We start from the raw sequence: 19,074 nt of genomic DNA, 5'->3' as shown, positions 1-19,074 counted from the left end.
AAACCGGCGCGATTTCTTCGCTGCTATGCCTTTCGGCTACGGATTGATTTAAAGGTCGCGTTTTCGAATCCTGTCCGATGCGACTGCGTTTCAATGCAGGTGGAATGCGAAACCGCCTACGTGCTGTGCGATATCAATGCACGGTCAAGAACCCCAGATGGTCGAAATTAATCAGGACATCTCCACTGTGGCATCCGCCACAGCCTAAGCGCAGCTTTGCGATCACGTTTAACCCCAAGTACCATAGCATCTCTTCATTAGAAATTTAGTGCCAGTTGTCCTTCTTGGCGGCAAGTGTCATGGTTGTCGCAGCGCTCAAGACGGCATGTGTATATGACAAACGCGCACCTTTGGACAATGCGTTCATTACAGGAATGTAGCGGCAGTCAGTCGAAACAAGTTGCCCAAAATATAAGTCAAAATGATCAATTTGTTGTTCAAGCTTTGTGCGAGTCTTCCATGGAATCAAAAAGACATTAAACAGAGTCAGTTATTCACATTGTCTGTTTAGGAGTTGCGTGATGATCCTGACTTGGTAACTAATGCTAAAGAAACATGCACATAGAAAGAAGCGACAGGACACGGTTTCCTCACTTTTTGTGACTTTCTTTTTGCTTCATTCTGTGTTCATGTCCTTTTAGCTTCAGTTACCCTGTCAGAATCCGTAAACCAACTAGCCCAACTAAGAGTATTAGCTGCGTGATTATCGGAAATTTCTTTCGTTGAAAGTAGCGGACTAACAGGGCAGTAAGAAGCCTTGAAGAAGTTTACTACGTGCTCGCTGTGAAATCCTGTACCCTTCTTACCCTTCGCGTTCAGCCCGAGATGACGCTGCACAATAAAAAGAGGACGTCAAAAGCATTCGCTGCATGTTACTTTTGTTTGGGTTCTTTTATGCCCTCTAGTTCTGCAGAGAAGTCCCCAGATATCTGAAACAAAAACATAATAAATAGTTTATTTTTATTTTTACGATTTTTCCTTTTAGCCGCAATGGTGCAGCAGTCCAGGAACCTAAGGCTGAATCATCTGCTTACGGGAATCCTGCATTCTAAATGTCTCCTGTGCTGGTGTGCTTATCGCTGGAGCCCGCTACTTCCTTTTCGCATCCAATACTTGGGGCGTCCTATTCAAAAACTTTTTATTGCCCTAGGACTCAACAGTGAGCAATATGACAGCACCACTTTGTTCGGGGACTCTTGGAGGGACACCAGGGGAGGCCGCTCAAGGTTAGGGGTGAATTTATGGGCTAGTCTTAGGGAGGGGTAGGGATGAAGGCTGGATCGAGGTCCCTTAAACAGAATTCCTATCTTACAAAGTGCAGGCCTTTGCAACGCTTTTTCTCCTAACCCCAAGAAGAACAAGTTAAAAGCTCAACCATTACGAAGCCTCATACTTCTCTGATACAGTCTAATGGTAAAAAGGGATTTTGTTCGTTGCTGTGATTATTCAGTGACGTATTATAGGACATTTTTGACCGTCGCCCACTTCCGTTGTTCCTTCAAGTGGTAACGAACTTCAGCTTATCACTTCATTTTGATATGTGTTCTTACACAGCCACGGCAATAGGTTAATATACCATTGACGAAGGCTTGTGAAGCGCACATCATGTGCAGGAATCATAAAAGCAATCACATTTTCTATCTACTGCTGTGCTCGTGCTGAGCGGTCAAAGGCGAAATAAACCTGCGTATATTCCTTCTAAAGTGTAACCTCGAGAAAGAATACATTTAAATCAGTGCTGGCAAGCCTGTTACTCGTAATGAATACCCTAAGCAGTGCGATAAAATGAAGACGACGAACAAACACCGAGACTTCAGCACTGGCTTTGCAGCTGATTCTGTTGCGCCTATTTTCTATTGAATCCTCCTCGTTTTTCCGCGCTGCTTAAAATTTCCAGCGTAGAGAAGATTCGCGTTAAAACCCGTGACTAAGGCTGCGAATGTTTTCAGCATGCCTTGCTTCCCAAGTGGCTTCTTCTGGAGCACACCCGGTGGGAGGTTATTTTGGCTGAAATAAATATATTGTCACGTAGCAGTTGGTACAGGTAGCGCCGCGTCCAGACGGCAGAGGAACGACAACACCGAGATGATGCCAGCGCACACCGAGACGAGGGTAATGCCGCGTCTACAACAATAGCCGCTCGGCGGCTGTTCGGCACGGAGCTCGTGCGCCACGCTGTTCGCTGCTGAAGAAGACGAAGCTCGACGTTCCTTCCTGGCCGTCTCGGTGTGCGCTGGCATCATCTCGGTGTTGGCGTTCCTCTGCCATCTGGACGCGGCGCTACCTGTACCAACTGCTACGTGACAATATGACCGGTCCTTATGGAAAACATTTTTGAGCTTCAACATATTGACAATACACGTGCTTTGTAAAAGGTCACAAAACATTACTCCTCCGTGGTTCAATGTGTGCGGTGCTTGCATTCAGTATGGACTGTGAACATGAATTGTCACGAATAAAAGTATAAATGGTTGCTGCCCGCTTTTAAACTCGTTATTATGAAATACTGCGACCAGCAGTAAGAGGCGAAAATGAGGAAATCCTGTTTTTTTTTCTGCCGTCACGAAATCAAGGACTGTAATAGAGGCATTTCAAAATTTCAATACTTTTCCAAACACGAGTACGTCAGCTTGACCGTAATGCCTTAGTAAGAGTTTAATCGCTGACCCGACTTCGTTCGCTAGAAAATAAGCAATGGTTTCGTGTTTTAGACTTATATGTTGCCGATGTGCGACATTTTAGGCCGGCATCATAAAGGCACGCGGCCAAGTGCTATGACATTCTTGCGCTTTTGTGCGTCGTACACTGTGATTAAGCAATTTCTTACGTTCTTCGATTTCCTTCCTTTCCTGGCTATCTTAATGTTCCAAATTATTGTTATTCATGCATTTTGTTGTGCTCTTCGGCAATTTATATTTGGGGTTCTTGCTTACGTCTTTAGCAGATTCCATTCAGATTTTTTTTTTTGCTTTCACAAAATGCCTTTTGGTAGAAAAGCCAACAGGTTGAGAGTGATGCATTGCAGACTAGTGCTTCGCGTTCTTTTAAGCTAGCCGCGGTAGACACGGGCAGACTACGGCCTCATGGCTCGGGCAGACTTGTCTGCATAGTTCTTAAAAAAGTACAGCATTCTTTGTTCCACCAGCGGATAAAAAGGGCTCAATATAGTTGAACGTGTGTTACTCTAGTTTGTTTGCCACACGAGTTATATATGGAGCCATGAAAGGAGTGCATTTATTTTGGAAACACATTTATTTATTGTTTGATGATTTTTGTTTTTTATGGCAAAATTTATGGGCTATTTTCAACCAATAAGAGCCGCACCACACGTCCCTTCCCATTACGAGAGTATATCAAGCCGTTTTGACGAAATCGATGGCCATGCTCCAAGTTTTTCGTTTCAAATGTTTCGGGATACGAACACGTGGCTTGCAAATAACTCTAGGCATTTTCTCTTCCACTGCGATGACACTTTGGCGCTTGCACATTTCTTATTTCCTTCTCTCTGAACGGCCCATGACGCATTTTCCAGGAATTCCAGACCGCTTTCACAGGATTCGCCTTGCCTCTCTTTCAATTCCCACATCACCCCACCGTTTATCCCGGCCGCGCCCTTTTTCTACGAAGAGTACTAGCCCAACCAGGCAAAGCGCTAGTTTTTTGTTGTGTTTTTTTGTACTTGCGTTCTTTGATCTGTTTTCCGTGGCGCTCAAATGTGGGCAATCCCGGCTCATGCACCCTCCCTCCATCTCCCTTTATCCACCTATCAGCTGCAAACTTTCTCTTGGGGCTACAAAAGCCCCTGCAAAAGTAACGACTCTGTATCACCCTCTCCTCCCCGCCGCCGTCTCTCCGGTCATTTCCCCCGTTACCCTCTCGTTCGGCGTATTTCGCTAAATCTCGAAAGCGGTGCTTTCTACCTGATACAGAGGACACATTAAAAGATTCTGACTTCACGCCCAGGTGGAGGAGATATGCTACATTATGTGGCTTAACCTTACTTGAATAAAAAAAAGAGCTCGCAATTGACTGATATGAACTATTGATATTACAAAAAACAGTGTCTTCTTCATTTGGTTTAAACTCCAGATTCATTTGCTCTTGTCACAGTGATTCTGTTTATTACAGGGTGCGACAAGGCGCATCAAAATTAGATAAGAACCATTCAGTACAAGGAAAGTTTAGCAGATTCCGGTTTCACATTATTGTGGGAAATACGTTGCTATAGCCGAATGAAAATAAAGAACGGAACGGCGTTTCCCCATGAAAGGACCCCCTTCGAGCCAATGGCGAAGGTGAATTCTCATGATCCTGCTGGTGTGCGGAAATCCAGGGAGCCACGTGATAATCAGCGAGCATGGCGGGGGTGGGGGTGATTTTTCCCCTCCATCTGCCACTTCCTTGGTTGTCTCACTAGCAGGCTCACGAGAATCGGCCGACGCCATTGGCTGGAAGGCGATACTCTGACGGGGAAAAGCCGCTTTGTTCTCGACGTCTATTAGTGCTGTTGTCTTGTGTGTGCTATTTGTTGTCTCCGCTTTGTCGCGCTGCTGAGGACAATCCCTACCAGTAACCGACATGCCCACGCTAATTTAAATAAACTTGATTGTGCACCATTTCTTGAGATTCGGCTGCAGAGGGAATGTACGCAGAGTAATCTCTCCTTCGAACGATCAATTCGATGACTAGAGTAGATATTAGTTTCAGGATTGCTGCCCATAATGTTTTCTTTACAAGCAATACACAATGGTTTATTAATCTGTTGCCGTGTTAAAAACACTGCTCAAAACGCAGTTAAAACCTAAATTTTGTTACGCTTGAAAGGACAAGACAAGGAGGCCATGGTATGCGGCGTCCCCTATTACGTCGCTCAAAACTCATAATGGAGAACCAAATCAGTTTGTACCATTTCAACGAATCAGGGAAGCCAAAAGCTTCGTAAGGGTAGTGCTTATAATTTATCTTGTGATTAGCTTCTCGTTCGGGTTGGAATAAAACTTTTAACGAGGGTTTATTTTGTTAGGTTAGGTTAGGAAATTCACCCCCTGCCCTTCACTCCTTCCGCCACCAAGACTGCAGGGCCATAAATGTACCCCTGGCCTTGCGCCGCCTTCCGTGATACGACTCCAGGAGTCGCCCAATAATTCTAATCTGCCATAGTGTTGCGATTGTTGTGTACTGGGGCAATAGACAGTTTTTGCATAGGATGCCCGAAGTATTAAATGCCCCAAGGATTGAAATATCGGTGCCCCACGAATTTGCTTTTAGAATATTTGTAGAATAGATATTTAGAATAGGTGTTTTCTATACGCAGCGTCGCCAATCGCAGACAGCAGCTCCATTGTGGTCAAGAAGAGAAATCCTAAAAATAAAAAATAAAAAGATTTTTGTTTTGTATATCTCGTTATATTGCTGCAGAGCTTAATTTCCATATCACAATGGAAACAAACTTTAGGTACAAAATATGTTTTTGACTTTTTTTTGGTTGCCACGTGCCGCGCCATCTCGGGTGGTACTTGCAAGGTTACTCTCGAAAATGTAGCTGCCTGACATAAAATTACTGCATAAATTAGAAAGCAGTTCGTTAATGCCATCTCTAACCTGTTTGAACCTCGCGCGCTTTCTAGCATCGAACGGCGCGTATTCACTAAGCGTAGCTGTTCTCTAAGGGCGGAAGTAATCGGCAAAAATTGGCCCGCCTTAAATTTTGCGGTGCAGGCACCACAAAAAGCTTCTCCCTTTCCCATTTATTTGGATGAATCAGCAACCCAACCCTAGCCTTCCTATCGTTCCCTTTCTGCCTCTCCTCCGCAGCACTGCTAAGAAGAGTTTCCCGGAATATAGGAGACGAAGAGCAGTTCTGACTTCCACGGAGCATAGGCATGAGCCAGCTATGGACACTTGGTCAGCTTGTTCTGTGAAATGACAGAGTTGGAAGAGCACCAACGGAGCACTCTTCCCCCATTTCCAGCTGGCATCTATTGAAAAAAGGTCCACTGAGAAAGAAAATTCGTGTGGGTGCTTTCGAACTTGGAAATTTCGAGGAATGGGCAAACGCCGTGACGCATTTTGTACTGTCTATTGCATGGGTCGGGGGAGGGAGGGGGGGTAACAAAGAAGAAGTTTCCATCTGCTTTTTCTTTATTCTCTTCTATTCTATCTCGTCTTTCGCTCCTCTTACCAGCTTCACCAATAGTGACGTGCCCAGACATTTCCCTTTCCCCTTCCTCTCTATCCATTCATTCTCTCTTTCATCCACACGTGACCTGGGCCGCCATGCCTATAGATATAGAGCCCGCAGTAGAGGATACGCACTTTTCAAGCAGCTGTTGCACTGGGCTGGTCGCCAGTTGATTTCAAACGTGCAGTTGGCGTGAAGGCAGCCTTGAGACTCATCCTGGATTATGGCGAGCTACAACGCATCAGTTCTTGAGGTGAGTTAATCCTGCTGTATTGATTTGTCGGCGTATAAATTATCGTTTTATTTAATCTATGGGTTTGTTGAAGCCTTGCAGTGCGACCGTTCTCACATTAATGTGCGCTCTTGCATGCTGCTGTTGGAATCGCAGGTTTGTTCAGACTTTTCTGATATTCATCTCGATAAGCTTTCGTGATTTTAATGAGAGGGAACAGGCAATAGATGGAGGAAATCTCGGTTCCCGCCTGATGGACTCCACGTGGAGGGCGCAATTGTCTGCAAATCGGAAAAGGAATGTTGAACAACATTCCGTCTCGCGGACGAAAATTGACGGGGTTAGATGAAATGTACACTCTGCACAAGAGTAAATATCTCTACGATACGAATACATTACGAATGCTTTTACCGCTATTACATAAGAGAATATGTCGCTGCGTTGTGCGGGTACAATATTTCCAAGGGAGAAATTGCACCTCTTTCGTAGGATGCCTCGTCCTATTGAATGCTCAATATACATAGGTCGTTCGTTTTCAGGTCTTTTTTATTTCCGAAATTTGGGAGGTATAATTTGCGCAATATGTTTTGAGCAGCAATTCGGGTTTTTAGTGTCATTTTCAGCAGCACGAGACAGTTCTCTAAAATAGTTCTTTGTCCTGCTTGACAAACGGTGTGCTATTTTTTGCTTCTTCTCTCATAAAAGAAAACACGGAAATCGAGGTTCTCAGGAAAAACTATACACCGATTAAAACTTTTTGTTCCCAGTCTGTTGAAAATATTTTTTCGTGTTGATACCAAACTTCTGCCGAGCACGCCCACGTCTGAGCAAGACTGGCCTGAATTTATCTCTGGGATAAGCTATGGGTATCCGCAGATAATTTTTGCTGCGCCCTCTCAGCTTTGTGAACAACAGTACCAACATCGTCTGGAAAGCTCATTTTCGAAGAGAAATCGGGTTGATTCCTATCTTCGATAATTCCGTTCAGGGATGCTAAGGAAGTAAATGTAACATGCGTACGGAGCTTTTACCGCATGATTATTAATAACCGCACAATCGAAGTGCGCATGGCGATCAACAGGCCGATTTCAGGTTATTCCAAGGCGCCTTGATTAAGCATAACTGCGACTATTGTAATGGCCGCCTTTTTACTATATTGCTTTTTCGATTCTTGCCTCATCATACAGAGATGCACCCAAGATGCGGATGAAACAGCGTCCCGGACAGAGTTCTCGGACCCGACGGGAGTATTCCTCCGCGTGCTAAGCGAAAGACCGTCGGCAAGGAATTTTGTGCGTCAACTAGAAACGAACTCCACATCCCGAATGCCGGACAGTCATGCAAATGACGACATCTTCTCACAAGAGGTAAGTACCTTTTATTACTTTCAATGAGCCTTATTAACTGACCACTGTGGTGAATAACCACTGGTACGGAAACTTCCTTTATGGCACGGCGTTCTTACGGTGATTGGTGCGGGTCAACGAAATCGTCCAGCACTGCTGAGCTATAGCGCACTGTGAAGTGTCTCTTGTCTTTTGTCCACTTGTTTTCAGATAGCGGCACATGGAAAAAATACCAAATACATTATCCTACTACTGCTCTAATAATAAGCAAAAAAAAAGGATTTGACCTATAGAATTCTGTGACATGGTATCATGTTGTGAAATTTAAAATCGGCTGAACTGAGCAAGAGTGTGAATAATTAGGCGAATCGGAAAAAATAGCAAAATATAAATTCCACCTCCCGGTCTGTGATCGTTTCCAGCTTTTTGTGCTGCGGCAGTCATATTTACGTTGTGCGTACGGCTAGATATGGAATCGGAGCTTGAAATAAAGCCGAAAACTTTTCCGTTTGAGAAAAAGCCGAGTTCATGCGATAGTTTTGTCGGGAAAATCGATTACGCTGTGTGGATGCAACATGGCTCGTTTAAAAGTTATCTTTCGTAGGTGCTAGAGAGGTTACTGTAAAATATCCGCAGAGCTTTTTTTTTTTGTTTTGCACCTGCTCTAGATTTTTGATGCTAGTTTCCGTAAAGGGATCCCAGATAACTTTTGCATAGTCTGGGACTGGCTGTATCATTATGCTATACGTTATTAAGCGATCAGCAAAAGTACTCCGTAAATACTTAGCTTAGTTCTTTGGTCTCGTCACTTAGAATGTTCTTTTTCATTCCTCTCCATTGCAGACGAAATGCCCCATCGAACCGGTATTTTTGAGCGGCCAAAAGGTGGTGGATCGCTCAGTACGGGAGCGCAATGTTCACTGGCTCATCGGGACCCGCAACGTGCGGCAGTTCTCGCCGGAGACGCTTTTTTCTGGCTGTCTCCCTCGCGGATCGCTACTTGCAGGTAAGCAAGGCTTCTGTTATACGTTTGAACCCTTTTCACGAGCAGCGCCCATATCTAAAGTGGAGTATTAGAAAATTGAATGCCGATACAAATACGAACGAATTCCGCGATGGATCTGGCGAATGATGTCTTAGCGTTACGTTTCATCGGAATTCGACCTGAGACTTGCATCATACGGAACTCGAGGGCGTTACCATGCGAATTTTACATTATTTGTCTCGTTTGTGGTGCCTTTTCCCATGTAAATCTTTTCCTCAGTTTTTGTACGTACCTGTGTGTTACAACAAGACATCTGAACATTTTATTGTTCCTACTCCTGCATTCGTAAAGAACCGAGTTGTGATACTCTTTGCCATACTCACGGTACTTGTTTACCGTGTGTGGCTGTGGGAAAGCACATCGCCACTGCTAGTTGGTTGTCGGAACTGTGGATGCTGCAGCTTCCGTTAGTGCCTCGCACTAAAGTTATTAAGGTTGCAGTTGCCAGGGCGCGTTAATCTGTAATGCATTTGATGACTTGGACTATTCGATTCGTTTCGAACTTGAATTCGAAATAGCTTACGTCCTACGTATGTACTTATATGGACGTAGTCACGAGCGAATCGTTTATACAAACGCAAGCTGTCGCTGTTAGCTCCATTTCATTTTTCATTCATTATTACAGTGCAGCGACGGCACAGAACAAGAGGGGGACACAACAGCGCGGACTGTCAACTTGAGTTGACAGTCAGCGCTGTGTTGTCCCCCTCTTGTTCTGTGCCGTCGTTGCGCTGTAATTATGAATGTAGGTAACCAACTTGCTCAAAATGTTGTATTATGGAACTTCATTTTTCATATCGTCTACCCTTCGTTAGCGTGTTGTGCTCATTGGCACGTAACTGAGGGCTTTTCACTCCATGGCACTACAGATTCAGACGCGAATTGCAGCTAGGCAAAGTGCATATGAATAAGCTTTTAGGCCTGTTTTTCTGCAGTTTTGTTGACTTTAGAGTGCCGGAAGAATCTGTACATTTGTACAAGCTCTGCTGGGAGCCATGAAGGAGGACCGTCTCCTGACTGATCTGTGCTCCGGCCTCTGCTGCTTTTCTCTGTTCAGATGCGCCCCGTGAATAAGCGCCAGACGGAGCTGCTGTGGGCGGCAGCGATGTGTGTTGCGGTGCAGCGCAAGGAGCCCGAGTGCCACCTTGCCTACCGTTCCTACCTCGCGTCGATTAAAGCCATGGGAGAGACGACGGAGCGAGAGCTGTGCGCCATCGAAAAGGACATTCTCCGGGCTGTCGATTGGTCCCTGGACCTGCCGTTGCCCCTGGACTTCCTGCGTCGCAACTGCAAGGCTGCTCAGGTGGGTGCCTGTCGCGCTCTCGGTTGCATTCTTGGCTTAGAGGGATCTGTGGAGGATGTTGCACATCAACTGATTGCTGCTCGCAATCTACGACGTGGCTCCACTGAGCTATAAGTTGGATAGGTGCTCGATACAGTTGAGCTGTTAGAACATACAATAATGTGTCGTACCGTCGGCACCATTATATGCACGCTGTTTTGAGACTCCGAGGGGAGGGGTGATGTTTCAGTGCTTCATGTAGAGCACACAAAGGAGCGCAGGTGATGTACAGAGGCTTAACTGCGGTCCAGTTCATGGTGATTTGCCTGCGAAAGATTAGAACCTAATTCGTTAGAGTATATTTTGGTTCAGTAAACTGATTCTAGAGGCCCGTGTATTGTGCGATATGAGAGCACGTTAAAGAACCCCAAATGGTCGAAATTTCTGAAGCCCTTAACTACGGCGTCCCTCATAGCCTGAGTCGCTTTAGGACGTTGAACTACAATTTGGTTCATTAAGGTGAAGTGATTAATATCGCGTGTCGGTATGTATTCCTCGGTTCCGCACGTCCAGTTCTCCACTCGTTATGACGCCTAAAACGGATGAAATTCATTTTAAACCTTTCCATGCAGTGGGTGAAGGTGCAGCCTTGTTTGCGGAATTGACGCAGAAAGCTTTTCACACCCTGCATTTTTATGGAAGGATTGGGCTTTGATGCCGAAGGATATCGTTTACTTGTAGTGTAGTGTGGTAATCTACCCACATTGGCCAACATTAATTTATCATCAATTTCAGTTTAAAACCTGAATTTCTACTGAATTTTTCGTGTACAAGACAAGCCGACAAGCAGCGCCGCGTTTTTGTTTTTATTTTCTTTTTGTTTTTTCTGACCAGTTGCTTGGGAGACAAAAAGCCAAATATAAAGCTCTTGACTCTGCCACAGACGTGTGCAAAGGAGTCGTTGCCTTTTTTAATCGAAGTAGAGATTCGGAATAGTAATCCCTGGCTACCACATGTTTCCTCTGCTGAACAGGCGAGCAAACAGGAGCACCTGACGGCGATGTACATCCTGGAGGTGTGCCTGGTCGACTACACCATGGCCTGGATGAAGCCCTCCAAGAAGGACGCATCTGCTCTCTACTGCGCCATGCACTTTCAAGGAAGGAAAAATCTATGGTATGCTACTGAGTCCTTACTATCTTTTAATTTTTTAGAGCCTATGAAAAGTAAAAACGCACTGTAATCAAAAGATTAAGTAATATCGTAAATAAAGACTACATTACGCTTCGTAATGCCTGAGGTACAAATTTAGGAGAGAGCTGTCGCTGGTCCAAATTAGCGAATTCTGTATGCTACCTTTCGTGAATAGAGATGCACCACTCCCCTCAATTATATTCTGTTTCGAAAAGGGAAGGGCTTGCTTGCTTTAAACAAGTTTATAGCATATGACTAAAACTTTTCCAAAGTTTTTTAATATACTACTTTTTGAAGGTGTACTACTTCGACATTTCCTTCCTGTGACTAGAACATTGCTCGCGCTCCGATGAGTTTCGGTTTCGTGAAATTCCACTGTGATCATACGTTTTCTCTGTAGAAGTGGCGAGATGGGTGTGCGTTTAAGAAAGCTTCTAAACGAATAGGTGATTCATATACGTTTTGTAACTTGATTGGGCCAAAGTTGCCTTTTCTGCTTATCTGCTACATGTACGAACCAAATATACATGTGCATTCCTTGCAGGGCATCATTTGTTCCAGAATGAGAACAATCATATCGCATGTTTCTCACGAGAGAATCGCGATCGCCATCATGAGAGGGAATATGTATTCAGTGTTGCATTACAAAACAACAAATACGTATAATCCCCCGCTAATTACTAGACGGGAAGTTTTCCGCAACGTCAACACTGCAGTAGCACTCAAATGCCCTCTTGAGGATGTATTTATTTTTCTTCGGGGGTGGGTATGACTACTAAACACAGTGCTATTTATTTCATTTCATTTCATTTATTTTCTCCTTAAGGGCCCGAGGGCATTACATAAGGGGGAGGCGAATTAACATGATGTAAAAAAATCTTGAACGTGGAAAAATGTGAAGAGCAAAATACAAAATACAATGAAGGCAAGCAAAAACAAAAGCAAGAAGAAAAAAAATACAGTAAAAAATGCAGACATACATCTAAGTCAAATAACAGCAAACAAGCAAGCGCAAGAGAAACAAAATTACGCTAAGGCGCAGAAATGCAACTAAACTAAGTAACAAAAGAGTACAAAGGGGACAGTATTCAGGATGGCTGAAGTTTTAGTATATTACGGAATTGCTTTCTGTCTGTGCATTCGGCTATGTTTTCGGGTAAGGAATTCCATAAGACTATTGCATGAGGGAAAAATGAGCTACTCATTGCAAGGGTGCGGGTGGAAATTCGTGCTAGAGACTGGCTGTGGCTTAGACGGGAAGATCTTCGTAGTGGTGTTGTTAGTAGCTCATGTCTGGACCGTGGGTGATAATAGAATGTGTGAAGAAGGCACAAACGAGATATGATGCGGCGTGATTCGAGGGACCACAAGATGCAGTTGTCCAGTGGCCATGATATAGGTTCCCTGCAGCCTATAGTGACCCGGATGCAAGAGTTGCTGCTGGCCACCTGCGAGAGCGAAAAGTGGGTAGGTATCGTTTTCCATTTTTTCAGCGTAGAAGTCTAGATATACCTCGTCTATTGTCAAAGAGCGTGCATGTAATATGCGGCTCCTTTAAACGTAAGTCCTCTTTCGTTGTCTGGCAAGTAGAATCCATAGCTGATAAACATAGTGAGCAGCAACTCTGGACGCAATAATTTTTCAACGGGGAAGAGTTTAAGAACGCAATTTTTTCATACACTGTAGCAATCAGTATATTCATAGTTCTCCCATTGGGAGGCTTGTATACTTTTGCTAAAAACGTTTTTGTTAGCGTCGAGAAATTTTCCTATTGGTTTTTTTATAGTAGCGACGGAAAATTTCAAAAAGGGGTAAAAAATGCAGCGGGAGAATCGACCACTGCCTAAAATATTTCCATAACAGTACCTTACAATATGCCAACTTTTCGTCCAAGAAATCTGTAGATGTTGGTAATCCAAATGTTCCATGGCATATGTTTTTTCCGTGCCCACTGATGTAAGTTTGTTATGTTGCGTGGGAGCTACTGTTCGCATTGTCGTTCTTGGAAACACATTGGAACACCGATCTTGCTGCATTTGTTTGACTCTTGTAGCAACACAGTGAACATTTCTTGTGCTCTGTTGCAGACTCCATACGAGGTCTACGAGAAGGACTGGTCTGGATCTCTCGGCTGATCATCGAACACCAAAGTCCAGCAGCTTCGCCAGATTTCAAAAGGGAGCGCTCTGAAGTTCAAGCTGCACATTCCAAGGGCTGACTTCCCCTGCATATTTTGAATGCTCTACATATTTTTGATGGCACTTTCTGTTCACCTAATATTTCACATGAATGTGTTTCGTAATAAATTATCTCACTCCATTTCCCGTGACCGCACTTTCCTGTGTCTCTGTGCAGCAGCTTCCTTCGTGAAATGGCGCTGACAGTGTAGTCGCACAGCTGCATCTTGAATGTGCCAGTCAACAGCGTTGTATACTATGATAGTGATATACGTGCTCTGCGCACAAGACCGTTTCAGGTTTGATAAGTACAAGAATATTTTGTAGCGCTGCTGCTGTCTACGCCGACCTGCCACAATTATGTGGAGCAATGTACCTCTGCTACTATATACGCTGCAGTAAGTGTAAGATACAGCTGTGCAGTGGTATGCGAAGGCTCCACTCCACGTCGAAGACGCGAATGTTAGAAAGAATGGCAGCGGATGAAGGTCGCAGAGAAATCATGAAATATGAATTTGATTGAAGGATTTCATGAAATATGGATTTGAAAAGATTTGATTCGCAACAGTTGACCTGTGTTGAACCTCAGATTTAGAGGTTGCTTAGCCGAGTGGGATTCCGTTGAACTGCCAGTACTGCGCCTCAGCACGAGCTGCTTCAAAAAGATTCGCTTCATAAGACAGTCGAGTCGTCCTAGCGCCGCGGGGCTGTTCGTGTGTGCCTTCGCTCTTTTCGTCTTCGCGATGTCATTTTGAATATAAAATTACCGCTCCACCAAACATTGCACTTCTACACTGAGCACAAAACTCACAATGACGCCGTAAGTTCTCGAACCCTTTCAAGTCGACATTTTGATGCTAGTACCTTCCTCCGTCGCTCTTTCTTCCAGTTGTCAGGCAGCTGCTATAGCTGTTGCCAGTGAGCCGCGTGAGCTCCGGCGAGTCAGGAAGCTCCGCCCCCGGGGGTGGGGCCGGCGGAGTAGCGCCAACCTTCAAGCGTGCAAGAGCGTTGAAATTAAATTACTTCTAGAAAGCGAAGAAAATGTTACTAATATCATCTCTTATTACCGAGGACCTAGAAGCTCGTCACCGTGTCTCGGCCCAGCGATATCATTGCACACTTTATTGGGCTTCGAAAGTGAGGCAGCCTAGTCGAAAGCCCGTGGAAGCTTGAGTGGACAATAGGTAACTGCAAAACATGTAATAAAATTGTCTGTTTGAAGGATAACCTTTGTACCCTTCTCCTGTGCATTCCGTGGTTTGTGTGGTTATTGCAAGCGGCCTTCGGCAGCGTGAGTCGTGTACACAGCCACTCTCCACGGTCGTCCGAAGAGATGGCGCCACCGGTGAAACCGCTGAGACAGCGGCCTGTTTCGGACTACTTCTTGTTGATTCAGCCAAGTACCCCATAAAATTATAATATAAAACAGATCTGCCGACCAAATGCCATCGCTGCGCGAAATTTCAGCTCGAACAATACACCGTTTTAGCTGTGAGGAGCATTCTACGACGCTCGTTTAATTACGGAACTGGCGGTATATAGGGGATTACGCACATCGGACTGTTCACTGAGCGCACGCGCGGCCCGTATTCTCGCGTATTTCGCGCTGCGTATAAGTCGTTTCTGTGTATATCCTCAGCCTAAACCACTTCTCGCGTTGCCCTATTTTCGCTTGAGTCTGTAACAACACATATTAAATTAATTGATTTTCTGCGTTACCTTCAAGCGCCGCGATTTGACAGATGGAAACGAGTATGAATTTTTCAAGGAGTGGGGGGGGGGGGGGGCTCGTTGTTACGTGACTGACACAGTTGCTGGGCAAGCAATCTTCCTCTTTCATTATCAGCGTTGCTCTAATCCCGTGTCTCCTGGCGCGCAACAAGTTATGAAGAATGACTCCCTGCGACCACGGTCCTATGCGGCGGCCGCCGCCTCGAGGGAGGCACCGAGCAAGGACAACGTGGCCACAAAAACGCGGAGCACACCAGCTGTCCGGACTTCTGTTGCCGACGCGGACCCTACGAGCAGCCGCCCGAGGGACCCCGAGCCCGCCCCCGCGACGGAGGTGCCCATGAAGGAGCAGCACGAGGGGACGCCTTCAAACGAGGTGGAGCCGTTCAGTGTACTTTTCGCGGAACCCTTGCCGCCGCCACCCGGCACAGATTCCTACAACACCGAGAGCAGCAGCGGCGACGAGTCTAGCGTGACGTCGGACGACTTGGAGGAGGTGGCGGACAAAGTCACGCCGCTTCGCCTGACAGGCGACTTGACGTGCGGGCAGGCGTCAGGGCCGACGACTCCTGACGGTGCGGACGACGCGCGTTTCCCATTACCAGCCAGCCACACCCTCCCGTCGGCGACCCTGGCGTCGGCATCGGCTTCAACTGCGAGCGTCGCCAAGACCACGCAGCAACCGGTGAGCGAGGCCGCAAGCGCCGACGACCCCAAAACAATGACTTTTTCACACCCGTCTACAAACGTGTCCACCCCCAATCATCGGAATCCGAAGGGACGGTTAACGAACGTTGTAGCAAAAAAGTGCCGCGCGCGTCAAGCGCCCCCCATGGCAGCGCTCTTTAGGTTGTATATTATGCCGTCGGTGCTCTTGGCAGTCATGGCGGTTGTGCATCTCCTCTCCCTGAATGTTCGGGGATTTCAATCCGTAGACAGACAGAGAGAGGTTATGCACTTTGCCAGGGCTAGGGGCGTCGACATCCTGTTTTTACAGGAGTGCAATTTTCGTACTTCGTTTGGTGTGCTGAATTTCAACACTCGGTTTTCTGTTTTTGCTTATTTTTCCTTGACTGATTCTCATATGTGCGGTGTTGGTGTCGTTTTTGTAAACCCCTGCCTGCGCGCGGGTGCTCATTGCACTTTCGGGCTGGATGGGCGCACTCTTGCGGTCGATTTCACACTAAACCAGCGGCGGGTACGTGCGTTGGTTGTATACGCGCCAGCACGGCAGTCTAGTAGTTCCAATTTTTTTGTGCGCCTCGACTCATTCCTCCTCGATCCTTACCCCACTTTTATAGTCGGTAACTTCAATTGTGTTCTTAACATTGACCGTGACGTCCGCGGACAGGGTCACGGTCGCCGTTATTCAGGTGCCCCCGCGCTCCGCGATCTCGTGACTCTCAGTTCCGCTTGTCTGACGCGTGGGTACAGCTTTACGGGGATGCCTTTGGAGCGACGTGGGAGAGAGCACAGTCAGCCACTCGGATAGACAAATTCTATTTTCCACCAGAGCTCGCTTCTTTTGTCGTCAGCTGCGAGGTTCTCGCGTTCCCTGCAGGCACGCCGGTGATTTCCGATCACCACCCCTTGTCAGTCAGGCTCGACTTTGGTGAGGACACCCCACGTACTGTTACGTGGCGTATGGACACGAGCCTAGTGGCTGACCCGGAAAGCGTGGCGTCGCTGCGTACGGCGTTGGCCGCATCGTGCAAGAGCTTCGTTGCAACTGATTCATGGGACACACTCAAGACTCGTTGGCAGGCAAATCTGCTGGCGGCTGGTCAAGCCAGGAGACGCCGGGTAACTCATGCACTGAACTACACCCTCAAGCGCATCCATATAGTGCAGAGGGGATCACCCTTAACCTTTGTCATGAGCGATTACCTCAGCCTACTTAAAGCACGTTACCACGTGTTGCTCTGCCAGTCATCACGGGCAGCTAGTCACGCACACCAGCTCGGGCGGCCTATATCAGACCCGGCTGTGCTACGACACGTACGCGCAGGCAAGGCAGAGGAATTCGCTCGCGCTACTGTCACTTTCGTGACACTCCCAGACGGCACTGAAAGCAAAACCACGTCCGAGATCAGCACGATCTTCGCAAGCCACTTCTCGAACCTGTTCTCTACAGGCAGTTTGCTAAATTTTCAAGATGGTTATGACGGGCTTCTGCAAAGGTTTTTTGGAAACTTTCCACGAGTAGCTGAAGAGCTGCATGAAAACATTTGCGCACCAGCCACAAGCCAAGAGCTGCATGCCATCCTGCAGAGTATGAATGCAGCCTCTGCTCCCGGTCCAGACGGCATTCCAACAAGTTTTTATTCAACATTTTTTTACCAGATCCAAGGAGCGCTGCTGAAGATGGTCAACAGCTTCCTCGCGGATGGATTACGTCCGCAATCTTTCCGCGAATGCCGCATCATACTCATTCCGAAAGCGGGCGGTGACCCCTCCGACCCGCAAGCATGGCGGCCCATAAGCCTCTTAAACGCAGACTACACAATCGTCGCATCTTTACTCAACAGAAGAATGCGGACGGTTCTGCCTTACCTAATTCACCAGGCTCAAAATAGTAGCGTGCCTGACCGCTCTGTGTTTGCTGCATTGGCACTCACAAGAGACCTTCTCACATTTGCCAGCAGGACGGGCTTCACCGGGTGTTTTGTTTCGCTTGATCAGGCGAAAGCATTCGATCGGGTGGAACACTCGTATCTGTTCGGAGTCCTCGAAGCCTTCGAATTCCCGCCGCAAATTGTCAGCAGGCAGCGCTTACTTTACGCAGACCTGAACGCTCAACTCTCCGTAAACGGCCACCAGAGCGCTCCCTTCTCAGTCACCCGGGGCATAAGGCAAGGATGCCCTCTCTCCCCAACGTTCTTCGTGTTATGCCTGGATCCACTCATCCGGCGTATTAACGACAGCACATCCATACGCGGCTTCCCTCTGCCTGGCCGGGGCCAAATCAAAGTTTCGGCCTACGCCGACGACGTGTCGCTTTTCCTCAAGGACGAGGATAGCTACGCCGCTTTTTCGCGGCTGTTTCTCGAGTATAGCGAGTGAACAGCAGAAAAAGCAAGGCGCTAAGGTATGGCACCTTCACACCGAACCTTGCGGGTGAGGTGGAGTGGGTGCAGGGAGTGAATGTCCTGGGAGTAGTATTCCTCGACAGCGAAAAAGTAGTCTGCGAAACCTGGACTAACCTCCGCACGAATGCTGAGAAACGCCTCTCGGTGGCGTCAACTTTCCGCCTTTCAATGGCAGAGCGCAGCTATATAGTTAAGTCCACAGTCCTAGCCGCATGTTTTTTTTGTCGCCCGCGTCGCAAAGCCACCGCGCACGTTTGCTCGCAGGTCAACCTCGGCCTGTGGCTCTTTCGTTTGGGCGAGCAAAATCGAACTTGTGTCACGGTTGTTCATGCGCCTTCCATCGTACATGGGTGGGTTTAGTATACCTTGCATCCGCAGCATGTGTAATGTGCTCGCCTTACGAGGAGTACGCGATCTTGTGCGCAACCCAGACTATCCCGGGAGAACACTCCTCGCATACTTTCTGGGTACAGCGCGTAATGTGTTTTTTACACAGCACGTGGTTGGCCCTACAGCCGAGTAGCCGCCGGAATTTTTCGTTAACGTGCGTCGCACACTGGCGTCGTTGACTGCCAGCTTGCCCGATCTGGATGTTGATGAACCCCGCCCTCCAGGATATGTGAAGCACTAACGGTCGCTGAGCTGACCCGGGAACAACTCCAGAAAACTAGACAAGCGCGCTGGCGCCAACTGACCTCAGCTGCGCTTCCTGCAGACATCAGGGTCTTCATCTGGCTGAGAGGCTGGCGGGTCCTGCCCACAAGAGACCGCCTTGCGGCGTGGGGCGCGGCGCCCTC

General features: G+C 47.0%; 1 pseudogene; it reads left to right on the top strand.

Moving 5' to 3' along the window:
• The first annotated feature begins 6,404 nt into the window (after positions 1-6,404).
• Positions 6,405-13,415, top strand: LOC149326499 (G2/mitotic-specific cyclin-B2-like; annotated as a pseudogene).
• Positions 13,416-19,074: the final 5,659 nt, after the last annotated feature.

This window comes from Amblyomma mixtum, chromosome 10 (assembly GCF_055824585.1).
Source record: "Amblyomma mixtum isolate Tamu chromosome 10, ASM5582458v1, whole genome shotgun sequence".
Classification (NCBI taxonomy): Eukaryota; Metazoa; Arthropoda; class Arachnida; order Ixodida; family Ixodidae; genus Amblyomma; species Amblyomma mixtum.
Note: the sequence above shows the minus strand (reverse complement) of the source record. Positions and strands in the feature narration are given on the sequence as shown.